This window comes from Epinephelus lanceolatus, chromosome 21, assembly GCF_041903045.1.
Source record: "Epinephelus lanceolatus isolate andai-2023 chromosome 21, ASM4190304v1, whole genome shotgun sequence".
Classification (NCBI taxonomy): Eukaryota; Metazoa; Chordata; class Actinopteri; order Perciformes; family Serranidae; genus Epinephelus; species Epinephelus lanceolatus.
Window position 1 is genome coordinate 23996677 of NC_135754.1, and position 22589 is coordinate 24019265.

A 22589-nucleotide genomic window follows, 5' to 3' on the forward strand; every position below is an offset into this window, starting at 1 on the left:
TCAGTAATGCCAGTTACAAAGCAAAATTAACTAGCTAACTAGTATTAGCTAGCATTAGCCACGATAAGGTACTGGTCATGCCACAATAAGTGAGGCTCTAGTTTCAAAACCCCTGATTGTAATGAACATAAACTGAGGTTTATTATCTCTACTAGGTGTAAGTCTGGAGGGGATCATGGGCTTGGTTGTATGTCTACAACTAGTCTCGCACACTACTGGACCAGCCTAATTTTTAGTGCACACATTAATAACTGTATGCTCAAAGACCTCTTGTGGTTTTGGTGATTCACATTTGTTAATAAATCTATTTTGTTGACTGTTTCACCTTCACTGGCTGCTGAGTCCTGACTCCTCTTAACTGGATGGTAGGGCTGCAAGTCATCAACAAAAATCACGTTGCAGAAGCATAGAGCTAAAGGCAATTGTGGAAATTAGCTTGGCTTAAAACAAGAAGCCTTACTGTCCATTGTAGGCCACATTTTGGCCTTCGTTGTGGCTCAAAAATTGACATCCATAGAAAAGTTTGATCCCATTTTGAGGCAAAGTTAGGCATGATATGAGATTAAAAAATGAAGAGCTGTTTTGTTACCTTTGCCGCCATCTTCTCACTGTACAAGATGTTCTACGGCAGTAGCTCAGTCCATAGGGACTTGGGTTGGGAACCGGAGGGTCGCCTGTTCGAGTCCCTGTCCGGACCAAAATATGGAGCGTGGACTGGTGGCTGGAGAGGTGCCAGTTCACCTCCTGGACACTGCCGAGGTGCCCTTGAGCAAGGCACCAACCCCCCTAACCGCTCGGGGCGCCTCACCAAGGGCAGCCCCCTCACTCTGACATCTCTCCACTTTGTGCATGTATAGGTCCTGTTTGTGCATGTGTGTGTCTTTCGGACCTGTGTGTAATTGACAAGCAAGAGTGAAAACATTGAATTTCCCCTCAGGGGGATTAATAAAGTAAATAAACTTAAACTTAAACTTACAGTGGTCACGCTCATCTGCGCTGTACTGAGCGCACTTTTGGTTGCTTGTGAATTCAACTTCTCATTTGTTGGCAGAAGATTGTGTCTTTCAGCAGTTCCATAGGAAAGCTTTAAGGAAAATTCTGGATGCACTTACAGGCTACTTGCAGCTGATTTTTTTTAACATTGTGGTACGGCTACTTTTACTTTAGCAAATGCTTTGAATACTTGATAAACCACCGGTCTGCTTTTTAAAATTATGGCTCATTTTTCATCCTCAGCCCCAGTAACTTACAGTTCTAACTCTTCATAAAGTAAATTTCAGTGGTCTTGTCTCCCCGGTGGATTCCCATACATTACAGTACAAAGTAAGTCATAACGTACTGCTGACTTAAGTGAACCTAATTACATTAATGATGGCATCAATTACTCCATTGGTGCGGTTTGGCCACTGTGGTGCATTTTTCCCGGAGCTGTGGCACGGAGGACAGTGGGAATTTTGACTTGTCAAAGCATCCAGGGCCAGAAGCAGGATTAATGGCCGCCTGCCTGCATCCAAGGTCCTTCAGCAGTAATTGCAAGCGGAATCTGACTCTGTGATCTCAGCAGCGGTATGCAACATGCCAAAACAGCCCGCTTTTGACAGATTGCCTTCCTGCAGTAATATCTTAAGCACGTTCGTTCTCTTAAATTAGGCATCGCATGCCTCCCACACCACCGCAGAACAGGAGCAATGACTTCTTTCCACATTCTCTGAATATATATCTTAGTATATATTACCCCGCTTTGACAGATCAGAGTTTAAATCAGTTTTTAGTTGACAAAATCTGCTTTTGTTGGCCATATCACTTCACCCGCATTTGACAAGTGTTGGGAAATGAAATGTTTTGAATAAAAGATGTAATATTCATCTCTTGCAGCTTTGCAGTGCAGACCTAATGAAATGCTTTTGGAGAATCAAATGTCTTCGGGGCAGTTTTAGCTGCTCTGCTATGTTAGCCTCCAGGCCTGTGCAGGAGTAAATCCCACTGTGGTTCTCTCTCTCATTCTCTCAGTTGATAGTTTGTGTCCCGCCTCAGGACAGAGGGACTCCTATGTGCTGCTCTGTGGTGGGTTGTGTTCTCTGGAGCAGTTAAAAGCCTGGCAGCTCCACCCCATGACTGTCCAAACACAGTTGACTCTAGGCATCCACATCAAACACAGCTCTCTGCAAAGCCCATTGGAAAGTTAACCACAGGGTGCTAGGCTTATTTATTTATTTTCCACATATAAAAATGTGTCTGGCTTCAAATTTGTTCACATTTTTTTAAAAAGAAATATTCACCCATTAGCGTTTGTAATTGACGGCACAAAGCTGTATTTGAAGAGCGGTTTTGACATCGCACCCGGTTGTACTCAACTCCTCTGGACCAAGTCGAAAGCGAGATTCAGAGCGAGTAACAAGAAAAGACAAGTTAATGAAAGATCCTTTCAGTCTGCTCCTCAGCGGTGCTCACAACAGACATGTCGAAGTGAAATGAACTTTCCCGGCAATGTGTGTTTTAGAGCACACGCACTGCAATCACTAATTCATCCTGCCTGGAGATCCTTTGACATTGATGTTCGAGGGTGGATGCTATGTGAAAATGTAAATAAACTTTAGAGGAGCTTTGGGTCAGTGTGGGATGAAATTTATAGTTTTGGCATTTACTCTGCAGTCATCATTCATCCCCCTGTCGAGAGCAGAGGCCTTGATCAGCGGAGCCTCCATTGGCCCTCAGATGACCCGCAGCCTATCTGACCAGCTGTGGTTCAGATGCCTCAGTCTGAGATGTTCACATTACTGTAATAACTGAGACTATTAACCCCTTCTCCACTACAGCAGTCTCAACAAGAAGTCATCTTTTTGTCACTGTCTTATTTCAGAGCTGGCAGGAAATGCAGATCATTTAGATATTTGGGGTAAACATGAAAGGGTCAGTTCACTCAAATGAAAAAAACACATCCCCTTCTTTAGCCCTAGTAGAATCAAGCCTTTGGTTATTCTGTAGTTTTGAGATAGTGCCACTTAACAATGTGTCGCTGTCACAATATAATGGAGGTGAATGGAAAACCATGTTCTTGACTGGATAATCCAGAAATCTCAATGTGGACAGTTTTTGTAGGGACTATTTCTTCTGTAAAAACTAGTTTTAAAGGCGCTACATACAACATTCAGAACATTAATACAACAGCAAACAACTATTTGCTATGTAAAGATAAAGTGGGCTAATGGTGTCCTGAGCAGAGAATTAAGTCATGCTACCTCTGTGTGTGTTGCAATCTGAGCTTCTCTGTTTTTTGTTGTGGTAGACAATTAGGCCGCACATGCATTTTAGTGCATGTGAGTGGCTTGCTAGCTAATCGCTATTGCTCTGCACTCTCTACTACTGCTAATGTCGTTCCAACCCACTGCGTCATTGTGGAAGCGTAGCACCCACCTTCTGGTTCCTCCCTCGGGTTAACACCATTATTTCTGTCACCACTGTTGCCGTTGTTAGCACCATTAGCTGCTAGCTGCCAGCTCAGCCACCTCCATGTTGAGAGCCGTGTGTAGACAATCCCGACTTAGACTCTGTATCATAAGACGTTTTCAAACCGGAGGAACTTTTTCGTAGTTCTAACAACGTCAATCTAAGAACCCCTCTTTTTGTTGTGCCCGCACCACAAGAACTAGCAACGATCTTATCTCTTAGAACGCCATTTTTAAAAAGGTTTTTAGCTCCTATTTTAGAGTTGTTACTCTCCCAGCAGAAGAGGAACCATGAGTGGAAGTGTGTAGTGATTGGTTGAACACAGCCAATACAGCAGCACCAGCAACCGCCATTTTTAAAAACCTGTTAGCCATGTAAACAACAGACAATGCAGATTGAGCATATATGTAAGGGTGGAAATACAATGTAATTTTGATCATCAAAGTGAAAGGGATGTTGCTGTACCAACTTCCTGTTTGCATTGGTGGTAGAAAAAAAAAATCCCTGAAGGTATGTATTCAGAAGTGTTGGGTCCGAGAACGCCTACATATTTGCTCTGAATGTCACATATGGCTTGTTAAAGTAAAAGTGTAATCAGTGAGATCTCCATATTATCCAGAGTTTTCCCTAATTTAATTTATGAACACTTTGAGCACCACAAACACAATTTTATTCATTTCCACTGTACGGATGCTGATATCTCAAAAACCTTGGCACACTAAACAACACTATCTGTATGGCTAGATTCCATCACAGGCAAGTCTCAAAGTATCTTTTTTTTTGTGATTTGGATGAACGACCCTTTAAAGAGGAAATAAGCCTAGATTTTAATGGATTTGGCAGCAGCTCCAGACTCTACAGGGTATGTGCACTCTGCAACAGAATGTACAGCCCTGTAAAAGCCAAATCAAAGTCTAATAATGGGAAGGTGGCCTTCAAGCAAAGTGCCAATTATTTTAAATTGCTCCATTAAAGGCAGCAATCACAACTGTCATGTTAGCATTTGGACATAACGGCTCACTTCTGGTGGTTGGAGTTCATGTGGGTGTAACTGCAGTGTAATAAACACGTGTAGATTTACATAACCCCGTGAAACAAATGATTTTGTTTGCTGACTGCTTGCCATAACACATAACTGACTGACAACAAAAAAAGCTAGACATTTTCTCACTTCAGCTGAGAGAACAAAGCCCCTCGCTGTTTTCCCTCCTTTTAACAGGTGAGTGCTCCAGCTATTAATTTGTGTAGGGCCACCTACTTTAATTGGTCTTAATCTGGAGTGAGTGGCTTTGATCTCTCTGACAGTTTGACTGCATTAGCACGAGTGTGCAGGCTAATCCTTTGCGTAGCTTGTTCTTTTGGCGCAGTCAGAGGCCTGTCCAGCGATAATATGTCAGCTGAGGGATAAGCCCTCATCAAACAACCAGGTCTAAGCTTCTGGAAAATGGGGGTTGAAGGGCCACCATCATGCTGTGCTTCAAACAAAGATGGAGACGTAAACCAGCTCTGGCTTGCAGTTTGTAACCGTTAGATCAAACCCCAAGAGGGACATTTTTAAGGTTTTCCAGGTTCATGTCCTTTATGCAAACTTGTTGTGTTTCGGCGTCTTATGTCCTGTGACCGAACGCTCACTGCTCTATGTAAAACACTATTACACAGGCTCCTAACCTCGAGCGAGTCCTGGGTGTTAACAATGAATTCTTTATATCCGTCATCCCGCCGCTGTTCATACACACACACACACACACACACACACACACACACACACACACCGCATGCATGATCCACATGTCCAAACAGTGGCTTTATCTGTGCCGTGTCATCTTATTAGGAAGTAACAAGCGTATGAAGTGTTTGTCCTGAACTCGAGTTGAACTCTCATGAATTATGATAACCATCACACAGTCAACAATATCTGCTTTCAGGAAAGGAATAGAGAGATAGTGTTTGAAATGAAGAAAATAGCAGCACTTGTGCTTCCCCGAGTGATTATATCACACATCATGGTGATTTACTTATCACGACAGGCATATCTTGACTTCAGTGGATCTTTTGTTTTTGTGTTCTGTGATGGAGGAATGTTAGCTGAGCTTTTATTCAGCGTTGCATGTGAAAATGCCAAATATATCAGTTAGTGCTAATTCAAAGAGGACGGTTAGAAGGCAAATGTGCTCCCAAAGGAAGTTATGGTCGTAAATCAAAGTAAGAATCATAGCTTTCTCTGCTTTTACTGCCTTATATATTTAGTTTTTAGTTTTTTTGTGAGCATTTATCAGATTTGTGTGATTTGTTGTGTGAGAATGTGTTGTTTGAGTAAAAATGCAGTGACTGGATTTTAATTTAAAGGTCCCGTATCATGCTCATTTTCAGGTCTGTACTTGTATTTTATTTTCTACTGGAACATGTTAACATGCTTTCATATCAGCACTCCTGGCCGGAGAATGACTGTAATGGCACTGTAGCAGTACTTAATATCTTTATATAATATAGCTGTGACATCACATCTTTACAAAAGTCCTGATTGCTTATTGAAAACACAGTTTTTGAATACAGAGTGTGTGCATTTCTGTATGAATGGAGTATTTTGATACTTTCACAGTATTTATATAGCATCTATACCTGCTGTGTAATAAAAAAAGACACGGAAATCTGACTTTATGGGACCTTTAAAGTCAATTTTGTCAGTTCTTTGATATTATGGTTTACTTTTAAGCCACTGAGTTAAGTCAAATGTGTGTTTTTGAAAATACCGTCCTCGAATAAGTGTATCATTTGAGCTGTGAGCTTGCTACAGCATAATGGATATTTATACCCAAGCACTACTGCTTTGTAACCCCTTGTTACAGGTACAACTGTGACTTTTTCAGCCTAGCCTCCGTTCATTTGAGGTGCCTTACTGAGCGACAAGCTAACAGGTGACTTCAGATTTGTTGTTGTGTTAATGATACTGTAGGCAATTGCTCTTTGAAAGGACAGCAAACAGCCTCACTTTCATCTATGATTTTTACATCTGTGGTATGGGATCCAAAATACTCTGACAAATTGCTTCTCTAGTGGTTTTGGTGTGATGTGTGTCCACTCTGCACAACACAGTTGTTTGTGTTCACGAAGGGGGACAGTGCATTTTTTTTATTGCCCCTTGATGGAGTATAAGGCACAGACAGATGTTCTTATGCCCTCTTTGAATTTAAACAGATCATTACAGATCAAACATGTAAAGGAATAGTTTGGCATATTTGGGACACTTACTGGTTTTCTTGCCGAGACTTTGATAGCCAAAGGATAGCCCTCTCGAATCTGTTCCTGATATCCTGTCATCACTGTGAGACAAGCAACAAATGGAGACTTCGGGAACTCACTACTCTTGGATGAATTATTGTTCCACACATAACACCACAGCATGTTGTTTTTACACTGTGTGTGAGCTTAAGAGGTACAGGAAGGCCTTTATGCCATGCAAAGTTATGCTAATTGCTTGCTGGCTCCAGCTTCACCAGGGCCTTGAAAATGAGGCCAACACAGAAGTGCCAAAAACTGCAGTTCCTCAAATAGCCACTAGAGGCTGACTCCAAAAGCAAGTCACTCCAAAAATATAGTTTTTGTCTCTGTTGCTAATTTCCTCAGTCATGATAAATGTACAGGTGGTGAATTTTTATTAGGGATAGACCGATATGGATTTTTTTAGGGCCAATGCCGATTTTTTTCCATCACCCTTAGCCGATGACCGATTATGGACTGCCGATTTTCTTGGGCCGATATTTGGGGCCGATACTGCTTTTGCTCCCTCAATTTACATAAAAAAATGACACAATGATAACAAATATTACAGGTCTCAAGTTTAAAATAAGAAACATTTATTGAACAGTAAAAAATACTAAAACAAGATGGAAAGTTGAGGTAGAACAGGTAGAATACTATTATTATTATTATTATTATTATACATTCAAATAAAAAAAAAGAGTTCAGTGCTCTTAAATCTTCCAGCAATGTCTTTATAAAATAAACAAATATTTAAGCTGAAGCATAAATAAAACAACAACTACTGTACACAGTAGGATTCGCTGCATGTGCGCTGCAGGGTCTTCCGGCAACACAGAGCTGCCCGTGGATGCCTGTCTGTAAATCATGCCAGGGAAAAATAAATCCGCGAACCCATGCGCGTATCGGCCGATGCCGATACAAGTAAAAAACTCAAATATCGGCCCGATATATCGGCCGGCCGATGTATCGGTGTATCCTTAATTTTTATACAGCTCATTCTTTTAAATTCATCCCAGTATGGTCTTTCTGGCTCCAAAAATCCAAGATGGCGACTGCCAAAATGCCAAACTCAAGGCTTCAGAACGGGAGGCCATAAAATGGGTGTTGTCCTGGTGGCTACATCCATTACTTATACACAGTTTATGATATAGACATGAGGGTGATATCGATGTTCTCATCTAACACTCAGCAAGAAAGCACAAAGGGTATTTCCCAAAATGTCAAATAATTCCTTAATTTTTCTTCTACATTCAAAAAGGTTGTGTTTCTCTGTAAGGCTCTAATATGTAGAACTCTCCAGTATCTTACAAAAACTTACAAAAAAGCAAAGATTTGGAAAAAAAAAAATCACAGAAAAGAAAGATTTTTCCTCACCTTTTGTATCTTGTTTATCGTTTTCCAACCCATCAGATTTATCTTGTGATCTCTTAAGAGGTCCCAAACCCCCAGCTGTGAATCACTGTGTTATTAGACATTTGAAATAGCTTTTGATAGCCCATAAAACACTCACATATATATTTTTTGTGTAATTTGGTATGTTTACACATTTCAATGTAAAAATACTTAAATTTCTTTTGTCAGGCAAAATCTCTGTTATGTTGTAATTTATTATGTAAATGTGTAACCTGCCCTATCTAAATCTTCTCAGCTCACTGCCTCGACACACTGGAGGCCACCTGTAAGTGGTCATCTGGTTTCATTTGTATTTGGGGCCATTTGGCTGATCCGTCATCCATCACAAAATAGCAAAAATATTCGGCACACCAGGGACACCATTGGAAGGTGACTCGCCAGTCACGGGCACAAGGTAAAGATTAATCAAATGTTATGTGTACTATCACCAGCTGGCAGCACCAGCCTCTAAGCCTTTGAGTGAGTAAGTCCACAGAGAGGCCCGTGGCACAGCTGAGTTTGTCTTGTAAAAGTGCAGCTGTCCAAGACATGACAGCTACAGCATTAGCAGGGCCATTAAGAGGTGTAGAACATTTCCAGGGAAACCATTTGAAAAATGACAACCCCCGGCACTGCTGAGATATTAATTATACGCAGCACCCGTGGAAAATAAGCGAAAACAGTTGGTAAGACAAAAGACGCCTTGTTTTCTCACAAGATGCCTTGTTTGTGCATCCAGCATTTAATAAGCAATAAACAGAAGAAGGAAAGACGGAAAAAAATAAATTCTTACCAGTGCCAGCAGCAAACAGTCTTGAAACTCGGATGACCAGAGTAATGACTAACAACCTATCGGCTCATTTTCCAAAAGTAATCAAGAAGTCAGTGTGAGAATTAGACACTATTCCTGAGGAGAAGAACTTTAAAGCAGTTTTTTCTTAAACAATTTGCTCTTAGGAAAAAAAAGTAGATGCAAAATAGATTTCTCCTGGGAGTGCTTCGGTGCAGAAATTTAAACCCAGTGTAATGTCTGATAATGTTGTCCTAGACTACAAAACCTCCTGAATGACTTGCATGAAAATGTACCATTAGTAACCTTACTTGAACAATACTTTGTCTAATGGAATTTTCAGCAGATCAGTTTAAAACTGGGATCAGTCTGTAAATAAATTCAACAGTCCCCTTGGAAAACAATGCACGTTTAAAATTTAAAGATATACTCTGCAGGATTTTCCTAAAAAAAAACATGTATAGACATCATTACTTATAATTACAAATGATAATAACTTTATTTATATAGCACCTTTCAAAACAAACGCTACAAATGGCTTCACACACAAGGACACATAAAAGAAAGCAGCAAACAGTCACATATAAATTCACAGTCAGCAAATAAAAGTGCACATAAAAGAACAGATGACACAGGGGACATAAAACAGAATTAAGAAAAGTTAAGAAAAAGCCAGACGGAAACAGTGAGTCTTGAGAGACGATTTAAAAGAGGGCAGTGAATTCTCTAGTTGAAGTTCCTCAGGTAAGCTGTTCCGAAGGGTTGGAGCCCTGACAGCAAACACCCAGCCACCCTTAAGGCTCATTTATACTCCCCTTACATACCAAAATAGATATGTCCTTTTCAAATGTTGTGACAGTCACTGCTCTCATACTTCCATGCATCCCTTATGTTAGCATTGATACAGCCAATAAATGGCACTAGAGGGCAGAGTCAGAAGTTTCACACAAGGACAAATGAGGTGTCAGTGGAGGAGGTCGGAAATTGTACCTTTAAACAAAGGCAGCATTATAGATGGCCATGGTCTGTGCGACCATTATATACATCCCAACATGTATACAGTGAATTCTTTTCACTATAGATCACTACATATTAGTATAGATAATCGATTCGTTCCATTCTGCCACTATTTCAATGTCTTTGTAGTCTCTTATGGTTGTATCCTGCTTGAACTAAGCTACACTGCCTCCACGTTCTCTGGTGGTACTGCTCCATTTTATCGATATCTGTAAGCTTTCAGAATATGTGCACAAATACAGACTAAATGAATGCAGAGTATGGATAGAAGGCTCCGTCCGTGTCCATCTCTGATGAATGAGCCCTTAGTCTTCTGCCTTGACCAGGAAATAGCTAGCATGGCCTTGTCAGAGGACCTCAGGTTGTGGGATGACGAATAACGATTTAGAAGCTCAGCCAGGTAGCTTGGTGCAATTCCCCGCAGGGTCATAAAAGTCAAGTCTAAAATTTTAAAATCAGTTGCAAAGGGAAGCTAAAATAGGGGAGATATGATCTGGCTAAAAGTCTGGCGACTATGTTTTGGACACCCTAAGGTCGTGTAATCATGTTTTGGTTAAGGCATGTAAACAGGGCATTACAGTAATCCAGACAAGAAGTGATAAAAGCATGAATGGCTCTTAAGGGACAATTAAAATGAATAAAAGATCTGATTCTAGTGATATTTCTCAAATGGAAAACACATGACTGGGCTAGTCTTTTAACTTGGGGCTCGAGATTGAGGTTGTTACAAGGTTCTTACAAGTAGGAACGACATGTTAAGCTAGAGCACTAAGAGCAGGCAAAACTTGGCCCTTAGTGTGTTCAGGACCTATATTATGGATTGCAGTTTTAGAGGAGTTAAGCTTAGGAAAATTTTCAGTTGTATTATACAGTACTTAACTGCAACTAGGCAATTATACAGGGTTGATAATTTAGCTACTTCAGAAGGTTTGAAGGACAAGTACAGTGTACATCAGTACATAAGTACAGTGTCTTCTGTATAACAGTGAAATTGAATAGGGAAGTAAATAAAAAGAGAATATGCATTGGTCCTGAAATAGAGCCCTGTGGCACCCCATACATAGATGATTGAGAGGAGGTAAAGCCATCAACAGACACAACATGAACCATTAGAAGTGTGTAACTGTGTGTTTTTCTGCAGAGACTCCTAATACTGCTAGTATTTTTTTATTTTCTTTATGTGCTCTGTGTTGCTCTTCCTGAGGTTTCTACCGTTTTTTTTCCCTGTTAAAGGGGATTTTTTGGGGAGTTTTTCCTTATCCGCTGTGAGGGTCCAAAGGACAGAGGGATGTTGTATGCTGTAAAGCCCTGTGAGGCAAATTGTGATTTGTGATATTGGGCTTTATAAATAAAATTGAATTGAAACTTGAATTGTGTTCAAGATATTTCTGGGCGTGTATCCCCACAGTGCTCAGGTGAGGTCAGGGCTTCACAAAGTGGTAGTTACCAGGTGTAAGACCATAAGCCCCAGGCACCTACCAGACAAAGCGCCAGAAAAATGCAAATATAGTGAGCTGAAATGCCAAATGAGAGTGAATCTGCATTGGCTTTTACTTTCACTTTAGCTGGCAGACATGTTTACAAACAGTAACTGACAATTCTGCATATATATCTTTAAGCAAATTCCAACATTGCTACCCAGTAACCTGGTAATAAAGTGCTATAAAGCTGAGGAGTCCTGAGATATATAGTTTCCTTTTAATCTGTATTGATTTTGATCCCCTGGCTATTAACACTCCTGATGTTATTTGCCTTTTTGAGAGCATAGCAGACCTGTGAGGCAAATCACAACATGCTTGTCAGGTATAAGTGATAAAAGCACTGGTGGCACAGGTGTGCAGGTTGTAAAGTTGACATACAGATTTTGGGTAAAAGATGAGTCATTTAGTCATAAATCAGCATCATAAAGCAGCTCTGTGTGTTCTGTAATGTCATAAAAGAAAAGATGTGGAGGTCAGGAGGAAGCTGAACTTGTTTTGGCCCTGCGAGGGGCGGGGGGGGGGTAGCACAGGATATAGACTCCATGTTCCCATCACTGGATAAAGCTTAAACCTTTTACATACGAGATATTTTCATCTCTTTATGCAGAAAGCAGTTTCATAATGACTAAATCTGCCTGTAGTGTTAATTGGGGATTAATTTGCCATGTTTTCAGCAAGTTGAAGGCATTAACAAGGATCCAACAAGGTGCCTCCTAATTAAAACCGCAAGTCCCTGAGAGTGTTATAATTCCCATAAGAATAGCCCATTAATTGGTCATAACTAAACCCTGTGTGGAGTTGATTACAGCGAGGGTGGTGAGCCTGGTCAGATGAGTTTAAACTCTAAAAACCATTTCATATATAGGAGCTATTTCCTGTCCTCTTCTCAAGGGAGCGAGAGGAACTGATGATGGCCACATAATGTCTATTCACAGAGCCTCATAAATAAGGAGCTGCCCCTGAGTGCAAACTATGTTTATTATAGCTGCCTGAACCTCCGTGCCAGCCCTTGGAGTTACTTATGCAGATAAATGCAGCACCATTCATCATCACTTCTATTCATAAATAGCCAATAACTCATCTCGCTCCATATGGAAGATTAGACCTTGGAAATGTGACTTAAGCGCAGGAAGTATTCAGTTCATGAAAAACATGAGTGATCACACACACAGCCGTCTCCCCTTTACTCATTATATCTTATTCTACATGTCATTTCCCTGCTCAGCTATCATCTACGAGGCCCATAAAGAATCGTACGAGAAGCTTCTTGGTGGTATGCTGACTGAGAGCAGATGAGGCATTCTTTTTTTTTGTCTTACTGTAGTGTGCTGGTTTGCAGAGAAGAGGCCACAGAGGTGCATAGACTGATGAGAAGGGATGATATATGTAGCGCCTGTGTCCCAGCTCTCCTCTGGCCCATTGTCATTAATCACGGCCATTAGGCTCCCCCTCCACCGCTGCTCGCCTTGTCTGCGCCCAGCCATCACAGCCTCCCTTTTGTCTCATATCCATAAAGGGAAAGGCTGTATACTTTCACCTCGCCTCCCACTGCAGCGATACAGGGATGCTAAAAAGGGTGCTAGCATGTGTTCAGGGGAATTAAAAGTTATAATTTACCTCATTATGGTGTCGTTTTGTTACTCTGCAGCAGAGGTTTTTAATTCTTTATCCTTCTGCAGGCTTCTTTTTCCACACTGATCCACAACTATGCCACGATTTACTATTTTATCTTCGAAATAAGTAGAATTGTTTTAATCTAAGCACCAGCATTATCATCCTCTTGTCTCCGCGAGCTAATCAGCAGTCAGAGTTGCTCTCTTCTCTCCAGTTCAGTCTTCACATCGTTAAGTCTCCCCCCATCCTCCGTGTCATCAAACCCAAGAGGTCTGATATGATAATATGTGTGAACTGAAATGTGAAAGCAATTCATATCACTTTCCAAGGGCTTTGAATGTTTGATTTGCATAACTAGAGAAAATGATATTAGATGGGCATATTGATTTAATTTCATCCTAGAGCGCTGTTAATTATGGTATCATAAAAGTGTCATCTCTTTATTATCGGGTTCAGAACAGGGGTTGATGGCTGGTGTTGGCGAAGTACTTGTGTTGCTACGGGAAGGCTATCATCATGATATTGTTTAGCATAATTTTACATTATGAGGCTGGGTCACGATACGCCAGAGATATCGCTTTTTTTTATTAGTATCTCTCAATCAAGCTTCTTTGACTTTAAAGGATTAGCTGTATCTTTTCTTACTTTGTTCTTTGATATTGCATGAGTACGTCTCCTGAATGATCCCTCCTAAAGGTTTTACATCTGCTTCGTTTGGATTGACTTGATTTATATTCTAGTTTTAAATGTATTACATGTTTAACATCATATGACCAGAAAAGGAGCATGCTCTTGCTTTCAAGTTGATGAGTAACATGTGTCTTACATATGGCCTTTGTGTGTTTTCATATCATAAAGACGATCAATCTGTATGGGATTACCTTTCTCTGTATAGCTATGCATGCACATCCTGCACACCCAGTAATGGTTACTGGGAGGATGCAGAACAAATGAAGTATCCCCTCCTCTGCTTCCAGCTGAATTCAGATCTTTACAAATGGATTCCCTGAGTGCAATTTATCTAAATGAACAGTGATCATTATTCTAGATCTACCCCATCCTTAATGCTAGAGCACTATTGAGCAGATATCTCTTTAAACACAGCAAATAGGTGGTCTGGGCTGAGGGAAGGCTGAGTGCATTCATTACTTCTCTTCCCTCCTTTTTTCTCTTCAGGAACACAAAGCAGTGCATAATGTGCAATCTGATAAGTGTTCTCTTGCGCGCGCCAGTCCTCCCCCCCCAATCCCTTCCTTCATCGTCCTATACATCACTGGCCGGCTCAGCTGTGGTTTGCAAGAGGAGAACTCTGGGATTGGTGTGGCTGAAGTTGATGAATAGGCCTGCGAGGGTGAGAAACTCCAGGGCCAAGCTGTAGGTCCATCCCCATGGCATGTGATGCTGATTGGCTTTGTCCTGTGCGGCCGCTCTGGAGAAGCGGACATTAAGATTAAGTGATGCTGTCATGTCGGGGAGCAGTGCACTGCATCATACTGGGGAAGAGACAGCTGCGGTGGTTAATCCTTCATCACCAGGGGAGCGCTGCCAGAGCAGAGATATACAGCCAAAGATAACCCTCCATAACTTCTGCTAAAGATCAGAAACTTTGAGTTCGCATCCATCTGTCCTCAATCCTTACTTAAAAATGAGGAATGAGCCGAGGCGATGCTGCAGACAGTGGAAAACAAATGGAGCAAATAACATCAAGATGAGGGTGAATGTTTTAGTGAGAGGTAATCCCTCTCTAACTAACGGCGAGTGTAAACCGGTCGTTGTGCAGCACATACTGTAGCTTCTGTGAGTGGAGGGAGAAGAAACAAGGGCAAACAAACAGAAACCCATTTACACGGCTCCTGCAATCGCTCTCGTGTCAGTGGCTAACGGACAGAAGTGTACTTTATCACACATTCTGGGTTGTGAGAATTCCCAGTAGATGGAAAATCTAGTTTAAACAGAGAAAAAAAAGCCACTCAGAGCGGCGCTAAAGTGGTCTGTATTTATGTGTCTGTGCGTGGCGTCAGCATATTTTAGATTGCTGGGTTTGCATGTTTGTTGTTGGTTTGATGTAGCTGTCATGATGTGATGGATGAACATCATCATGTAAAGAGCAAAAGGAGATCTGCAAGAGAAACCCGACATGTTATATTGCTCAGGATGGCCTGAAAAGACATTACAGCGGGACCAGTCTCTTTCCATCCACTTCACCCTCTCCACTGCCCAAAGCCCGCCTGCTTGAACTTTAGCGTTTACATTTTCATACCACTTGTGCTCCCACTTTTCTGAATATGGTAATTTCCTTGAGAAAGCCTCGGAGATCCTGTGGGATGATATATTTGGTATGGCGCAGGCATACCTGCAGAGAGCACTTGTGACAGTGACATATTAGTTACGGTGTCTCTTGGAATCTGATAACTTCAAATTTGCCACCTTGTTAAGTTTTGATTTATGTGATACCATTTCACTAAAGTAATTGGCCTGGCCTGTTGTAGAAAATAATCAGCCTCTCCGCAGAACAAATGCTGGGTCATGCTAATGAGGCAGCCCCAGTGCTGAACTGATGCTGCCGACTGACAGTTATTAATGATTGTTATGATATACAGACGAGTCGAGATTGGACTGAGTTGGGTGAAAAAAAGTGACATTTAAAAAATACGGCATATTGGGAAGTACTAATGAAGTAATATATTGCTAGGAAAACAATCATGTGCGTTGTCAAGGCAATGTGTAATTACCCAGCAGCCACCCTGGCTGGCTGTTTGGCAGGCAGGCTGGGGGGGGGAACTGAACAACCTGGCCAGTAATGGATGGAGCTCTGCTGGCAAGGGGCTAAAATGCACTAGGCAGTGACAGAGGTGTACAGATTGATGAATTAATTGGGTCTTTCTTGGGACATAAGGGGAACTGCTGCGGCATATGCTCGGCTTGTTACTTTGGAAAGTCTACTGACCCTGAAAGTGAAGCCATCCCACGCAGGGAGTTGTGGCTTTTTTTTTATTGCTCTTTTTCCTGGGGGGTTGAGTAGCACACACTGAAGTGAAGTCAGCGGCAATTTGTTACAATTTTATAACTGTATACTGTAGGTACTGCTGAATATGGCTGGCAGATAATTCAGTGTAATAGATGTTATTATTCTAGAAATGTCAGATGTCAAATTGAACGATTCAGAGACAGATTAATTGAAACTTACAAAATCAGCTATTAAGTATTAAGTATTTGCTGTCATGTGAAGCAAAACTAGATCATAGTTAATTGTTTTGAATGTCCAGCTGATAAAGGTCCTGCACGCCAGGAAGTGTTAAGGCCCTGACACACCAGGCAGACTGTTGGCTGTTGTCAATGTCGGGCTGTTGGTGAGCATCTGTCGTCCTTTGTGGTGTGTACCGCACCGTTGACAGTAGACAGGCCTTGTTGACTTTATTTCGGCTGATTCAGCATTTTGAATCAGTGTCGGAGCCGGCAGAGCCCATCAGTGAGCAAATCACTCTGATTGGCAGTTCAGCTCAGCACATGAGAGAAATAGAAGCGAGGAGAGCAATCAAACAGCTAAAGTCAAGAGGGCGTGAGATCTTGTTACATGTGGGAAGATTTTAGCTATTTAGCTCCTTAGTTAAAATTGTAATTGTTTGTATTATTGTTCACTAGTGCATGGTAAATATTTGTTCTTTCAACACTGGGTTGTGTTGTTAATGTGCTAACTGGCTAACTAGCATCTGAAATCCGTCTTGTTGGTCTTCTGATCTCCATTTTTTATTGAGAAATACAGACTACTGCCTGTATTAGTTTTGCCTCAGTGCCGCCCTAAGCACTTTGAGTGGGCGGGAGAACTTGCCTTGACAGACAAGCTCCTTAGGCCAATCAGCGTAAAATAACCACTAAGGAACATCTTCTTTATCACTAGTGGAACCAGTTGGTAAATCAAGCTTTTGCTGTGCTGCTGGAAAGGGCTCAGCCTATATGGGGCGCACACTCTACTAGGTGAGCTAGAGGTTGCCCCCATAAACGTCTTTTCCTCCAAGAAACAAAGCCGGTGAGTTTGTTTTTCAATATTGTAGATAAGCACATGTACATGGTATCATACCTGTCAACTTTTAAAACCTGTATATCACTGCACATCGCTGGTTAGCATTATAGGGTTCCTGTTTCGAGCCTAGGGTGGGGGGTTCAAACCCCAGGGTGGCGGGGCCCTTCCGTTTGCATATTTTCCCCTTGTCATCGTGGGTTTCCTTCGGGTGCTCTGGCTTCCTCCCACAGTCCATAGATGTGCAGGTTAACTGGTGACTCTAAATTGGCCGTAGGTGTGAGTGTACCCCGCCTCTCGCCCAATGTCAGCTGGGATAGGCTCGAGCCCCCTCGTGACCCCCAACAGGATAAGCGGTCTACTGAAAATGAATGAGTGCAAGTGATCAGTAGTGAGTGCGATTTCTTGCTTCTCTCATGCAGAGTTTTCAATTTTTATTTTTTCAAACTGTGGTATATGCCATGTGACACTGCTTATCTCTGTTTTATTTCACTGTGAGTTTGAAGACGTCTTCTTGGGCTCTGGGTTAAGGTTACGGGTTTGTGATGGGCATGTTTTCTGATTTTCTCGTTACTTACAGACTAATGGAGAAAATCATAGAACTACTGATAATGAAAACAATTGTAAGCTGAAGCCCTGATTCTAAGCATGCAATCAGTAAAACATTAAGAATGGGTAAAGCTTTAGAAATGGCCTTTACCTTATTGGCACATTTCCCTAAGTTATAGATGAGATCTTTTGTCTTCAACCCCTTAAAATCAGGCGACAGTCAGAGAAGGTGAATAGAGGTGAAAGACTTTGATGGACCCACACCAAACACATGAATCGTAGATCAAAGAGTCCCATGAATGACATCACCATCCTCCTGACTGGTCAAAGTCTATGGTCCACCCGCAGCCACTTGCAGAGGTCTGCACATAGTTGCCATTTAATCACGGCGTTGCGACACCCCTCTGTCAAACCTCTCAAACGTTCTTACTTAGCGCTGACTCCCGCCGAGTCAGAATGAAAGTTCTCACAGCTGCTAACTGTCACTGTGGTCTTACTTCAGCAAGTGCCCATTGGCTGCGATCGCTCCCCCTCGCTCATCTCCCATCAAGCCGGTGCATTAGGGCCGACTGCAGACCGCATCAGTGGGCCTCCTCGGCCCGCAGAGAGTCCCAGGCCCATCACCACGAATTAAACCAGAGGCTCTGGTAGTGGCGCTGCTTTTGGTGCCACTGAGCATTACACTGACACAAATGCTGAGGATCTTTGTCAGCTATTATTTCAATACATGAGTGTGTGGTGCCTTGTCCATCCCAGTTTCTTTGAAGCTCACATATCCTCCCCCTCCTGCTTGGAACGATTCCCCTTTGAAGTGAAGGAACAAGCTCTCGGATATCGATAGTTAATTAACCTTGTGTTTTTATTTTTAGTCTTTATGGAGGTGTTATGTTAACTGAGAGAGCACCCTGCCCGTCAAGGCTGCAGTCTAATAGGTTTATGTAAGTTTAACAATAGATACAAATACAGATAATGGATCATTTTGATCTGGATATGTCTATATCGAAATACACATCATGATAGACAGTCCCAAACACATTGATATGATTTTTGGCAGGTCAAATGACATGTAAACAAACTGGCATAAATTTGATTGAAATATGAATGTTTTTTAAATATTAAGTCACAGATAACTGTTGTTTCAACAGCATTCAAACAATCCTGTCTCCTAGAAATTAACTCATATCGCAGCGGTGCCTGGACAGCGTGACGTGTGTGGTTGTGCTGCTGCCGTGGTCCTGCCAGATGCCTCCTGCTGCTGCTGCCATCATTAGTCATTAGTCATACTTCTACTGTTATTATACACATATGACTATTGTCACACAAGTATACTGTCAGATATTAATACATACTTTCAACATATTGTACCACAGTAGCCAGAACTATAACTATAATATTATTACTTTCATTAATGTTGTTGTAAGCTACTGTCATTACCTGCATCTCTCTCTCTCTCTCTCTCTCTGTCTCATTGTGTCATACGGATTACTGTTAATTTATTATGTTGATCTGTTCGGTACGACATCTATTGCACGTCTGTCCGTCCTGGAAGAGGGATCCCTCCTCAGTTGCTCTTCCTGAGGTTTCTACCGTTTTTTTTCCCCGTTAAAGGGGTTTTTTTTGGGGGAGTTTTTCCTTATCCGCTGTGAGGGTCTTAAGGACAGAGGGATGTCGTATGCTGTAAAGCCCTGTGAGGCAAATTGTGATTTGTGATATTGGGCTTTATAAATAAAATTGATTGATTGATTGATAGAAATTACACTTATATACAGCTAATTTGAAACAATAAATATGATATGAGAGATACATCACAGCGAGTGCATTACATTTACTAGCATTATTGGCAGTGTTGCTAGTTAACATATCTGGCGAGTCGCAAAAATGTTGATACTGAATGTGACAGCTAAATGTTCAGATACCCTCCACTGCACCACTGGCCATCAGTCATAGTCAGTCACTGGCCGTCTACTCATTCACCTAGTAGTACACCCACCTCATTAACCAACTTGCAATCCACCATTTATTTTACATGCTCAACAGCTTGATACAGCATTTTTTACACAATTTATTTCCAGTTTTATGAATGATTTTGTTGTCTGTTTTTACTTACTTTTTTATTGTCTAGTTGGCACCTGATCAGATGTAGCACTCCTAATCTTGTTGTATAGTCTTTGTACAATGACGATAAAGGCTCTCTATTCTATTCTAACTACCACTACACCACTGCTGACAGTGTATTTCAGCAATTAGTAAAATGTTCACTATCAGTGTATTTTAGTTTCAGTTGCTTTCCACCAAAATAGGCAGTTATGTGATACACTCGCAGCATTTTTTTTAAGCGAAATCTTAACCAAAGTGCCTTAGTGGCCTAAACCTAAGACAGGAGTCTGGGATGTAAACCCAAAGTTCTAGTGTCAAGGTCCTGCACTTTGTACACCTGCCATCCTCCCCAGCCAACCTCCTTCTAAAGCCTGCACAGTACATGTATGTAGTGTTGCGTGACCTGAAAGAAATGTTATCTTTGAACATAATCCATGCAGTAATTATGTCAACTTAATTAAGAGACCGGTTTGGTAACATACAAAAGCAATTTCTAGGTGACAGGATGACATTCAAAACACTAATTTATCCAAGTGAATTTGGTCCTAAATACAATACTGAAAATATACAGTCATTTAAACTTTAAAAACTTCACAATTATGCATGTTTTGACTTTCAGTTAGCTCCTGGAAAGTGATACATGTACCAGACTTTTTTTTAAAGAGAATTTGATGGACATTTTTATCTTACAGTGTTTAGAAATCTTTCCTGGATTTGCACCAACAACTAACCATTTCATCCCTGCTCGTGGTCCAATGTTGCACCAAATTTTATTGAAATCTGCTAACTAAGTAACAGTTATGAGAAAAACATAATATCCTCAGCGGAGCCAATGAGCTCAGACCTACTCTTTAATCAAAACACTGTTTTTCATCCTCACGTTTTTTAACCTCTCATGGTTTAATATTTCTCGGTGTTGTGTCTTAGCTTGAGGTTTTAATCAAGTCTCCAACATATCTCTGTAGGCCTGTTGTTTTGGGACGCCTGGGAAGCGATACACTCTCCATCCCTTCTCTCCTCCTCCTCTCCCTCTGCTCCATCTTTACACTTATCAGAAGAGACAGGTGAGTTAGTGCGCGCTCAACTTCAAACCGGCGTAATTGTTTTTCATACGGAATGAGAGCCGTGGACTAGACATGGATTGTAGAGGAACAACAGGGCTGATTAGCGAGGGTTAGATTTGCTTGCTGGACCATTTTGACACCTGTCTCCCTGCTTTCCCTGGAAGCTGGACCTGATCCCTCTATACTGTCAGTCACACTGGTGGGCAGAGAGAGAGGAAAGCAGGCAGGATAATGGATTGAATAAGAGTGGGAGACTTTTCCCCTCTCAGTCAGGACTGTAATCACAGCTTGTCTTGAAAGTCTCCATGATGGAGCTATTATACTGTACTCGTGTTATCTGCGGCTCATATTCTGGAGACAATAAAGCTCGGGAGCAATTAAGTCCAATGACTTTTCTATTCCATTACTGTAGTCATTGATTGAATGCTATTTCTGGATGGATTGTGCAGTGTCAATAAGGTATAAAGTTTGTTACATTAATGCACTCTCATCATACATCACAAGCTATTACAGTATTTTAACAACATTAATATTAGGCTTATTTAAAAGTGCGTTGAATAGCTGTATGCCCTCATGTTCTGTAAAACTAATGTACAGTATTCAAAATATGCATCCCATCTGGCTGCATCTTGTTTACAGAACACAGTGGCAGCTTGAGGTTATTAATCATGTTTGTCTTAATTACCCTGCATAGCTGCTCCATCCCCTACTCCGCATTTGACCTTTTTTCTGGATCCTTTCAAACCATTAATCATGCAAAGATCAACGCCAGCCAAATAAGAGTAGATTGCATTGCATTGCCTCAGCTCCTGGTCTACTTGGAAAGTTACTTATGTGTAATTATCTGCAACTATGAACCAGCAGCACAGTTGGTTTTCTTATTCTCCACTTGCATTTAAAAAGTAAAGTAAAAGCTACGGTGGGCATTTTTGTTGTATTTGTTGAAATTCTCTTTACAGCTTTATTGCAATCGATAAATGAAATGCTCTGGGGGGGGGAAAAATCCAGTATCTGTGGCTGTCGCAGGCTTGTAATGTGCCTTACCTGTCTATGCTCTACACATACAGACACGTCATCAGTGAAAGCCTGATTCAGTGGCGAAGAATCCTACACTGCGAAGTAACCCAAAATAAAGACAGACCTATTTGAAAGAGAGTCTGTCAATAAACAAAATAAAACACGTCTTTATGTTGGAGAAGCATTTCAGAGATCAAGAGAAAATGCTGCTAATATTTTAGCCTTCTGCTCACAGCTGCTACTTCATATTCAAGTTTACGTAGCTAACGTTAGCTAGAGCCTTGAATCACATTGTATCCTCGGCTTCTCTTCCCGCCACGACAGATCACCGGGAGTAGAGTAAGCAGCAGCTGTGGAGATGGACCTCCTGTCAGTGGCAAATTCAGCCAAAGAAAACCCCAGCTCCGTTGGACGGGTCAGCCCCGACTGCCTGCTGGATCAGCTAACAGGTAAGACCCGGTGCTGCTGCTGGCCACCAGACTGCTATGACACCCAACGCTGGAGGGTTTGCGCTGGCCGAGTTTGACCCGCTACAGCTGTTGAGCGAAAGTCAGAGCTGCTGCCTACTTTCTTTTTAAGTAAGCAGTCCACATTGGTGGGGAGCGAGACGGGGGGGGGGACGGTCGGGTGGCTAACATTAGCTTGCTAATTCTTGTGTCATTTATGGTCCGATAAACAGAGAGAAAGAGCAGGGCAAGTGGGGGCTGAGTGAATTTGCTGTGTGAAACTCAATAATGAAATAAGCTGAAAGCAATGTATGGAAAACACTAAGTTACTGTATGTAGCATACACATATGTCTATGGTTGTCTGGTGGGCGGGGCTTGGGACAGAAAGCCGCAGG

At 41.6% G+C, this 22589-nt stretch overlaps 1 long non-coding RNA gene across 1 annotated transcript in view; it reads left to right on the plus strand.

Moving 5' to 3' along the window:
- The window catches only part of LOC117247160 (uncharacterized), a 91945-nt gene extending 69748 nt beyond the window's left edge, over positions 1-22197 (plus strand). Inside the window, exon 6 of the long non-coding RNA XR_004500800.2 lies at positions 22072-22197. This is a non-coding gene — a long non-coding RNA (uncharacterized LOC117247160). The remainder of the gene's footprint in view (positions 1-22071) is intronic.
- Positions 22198-22589: the final 392 nt, after the last annotated feature.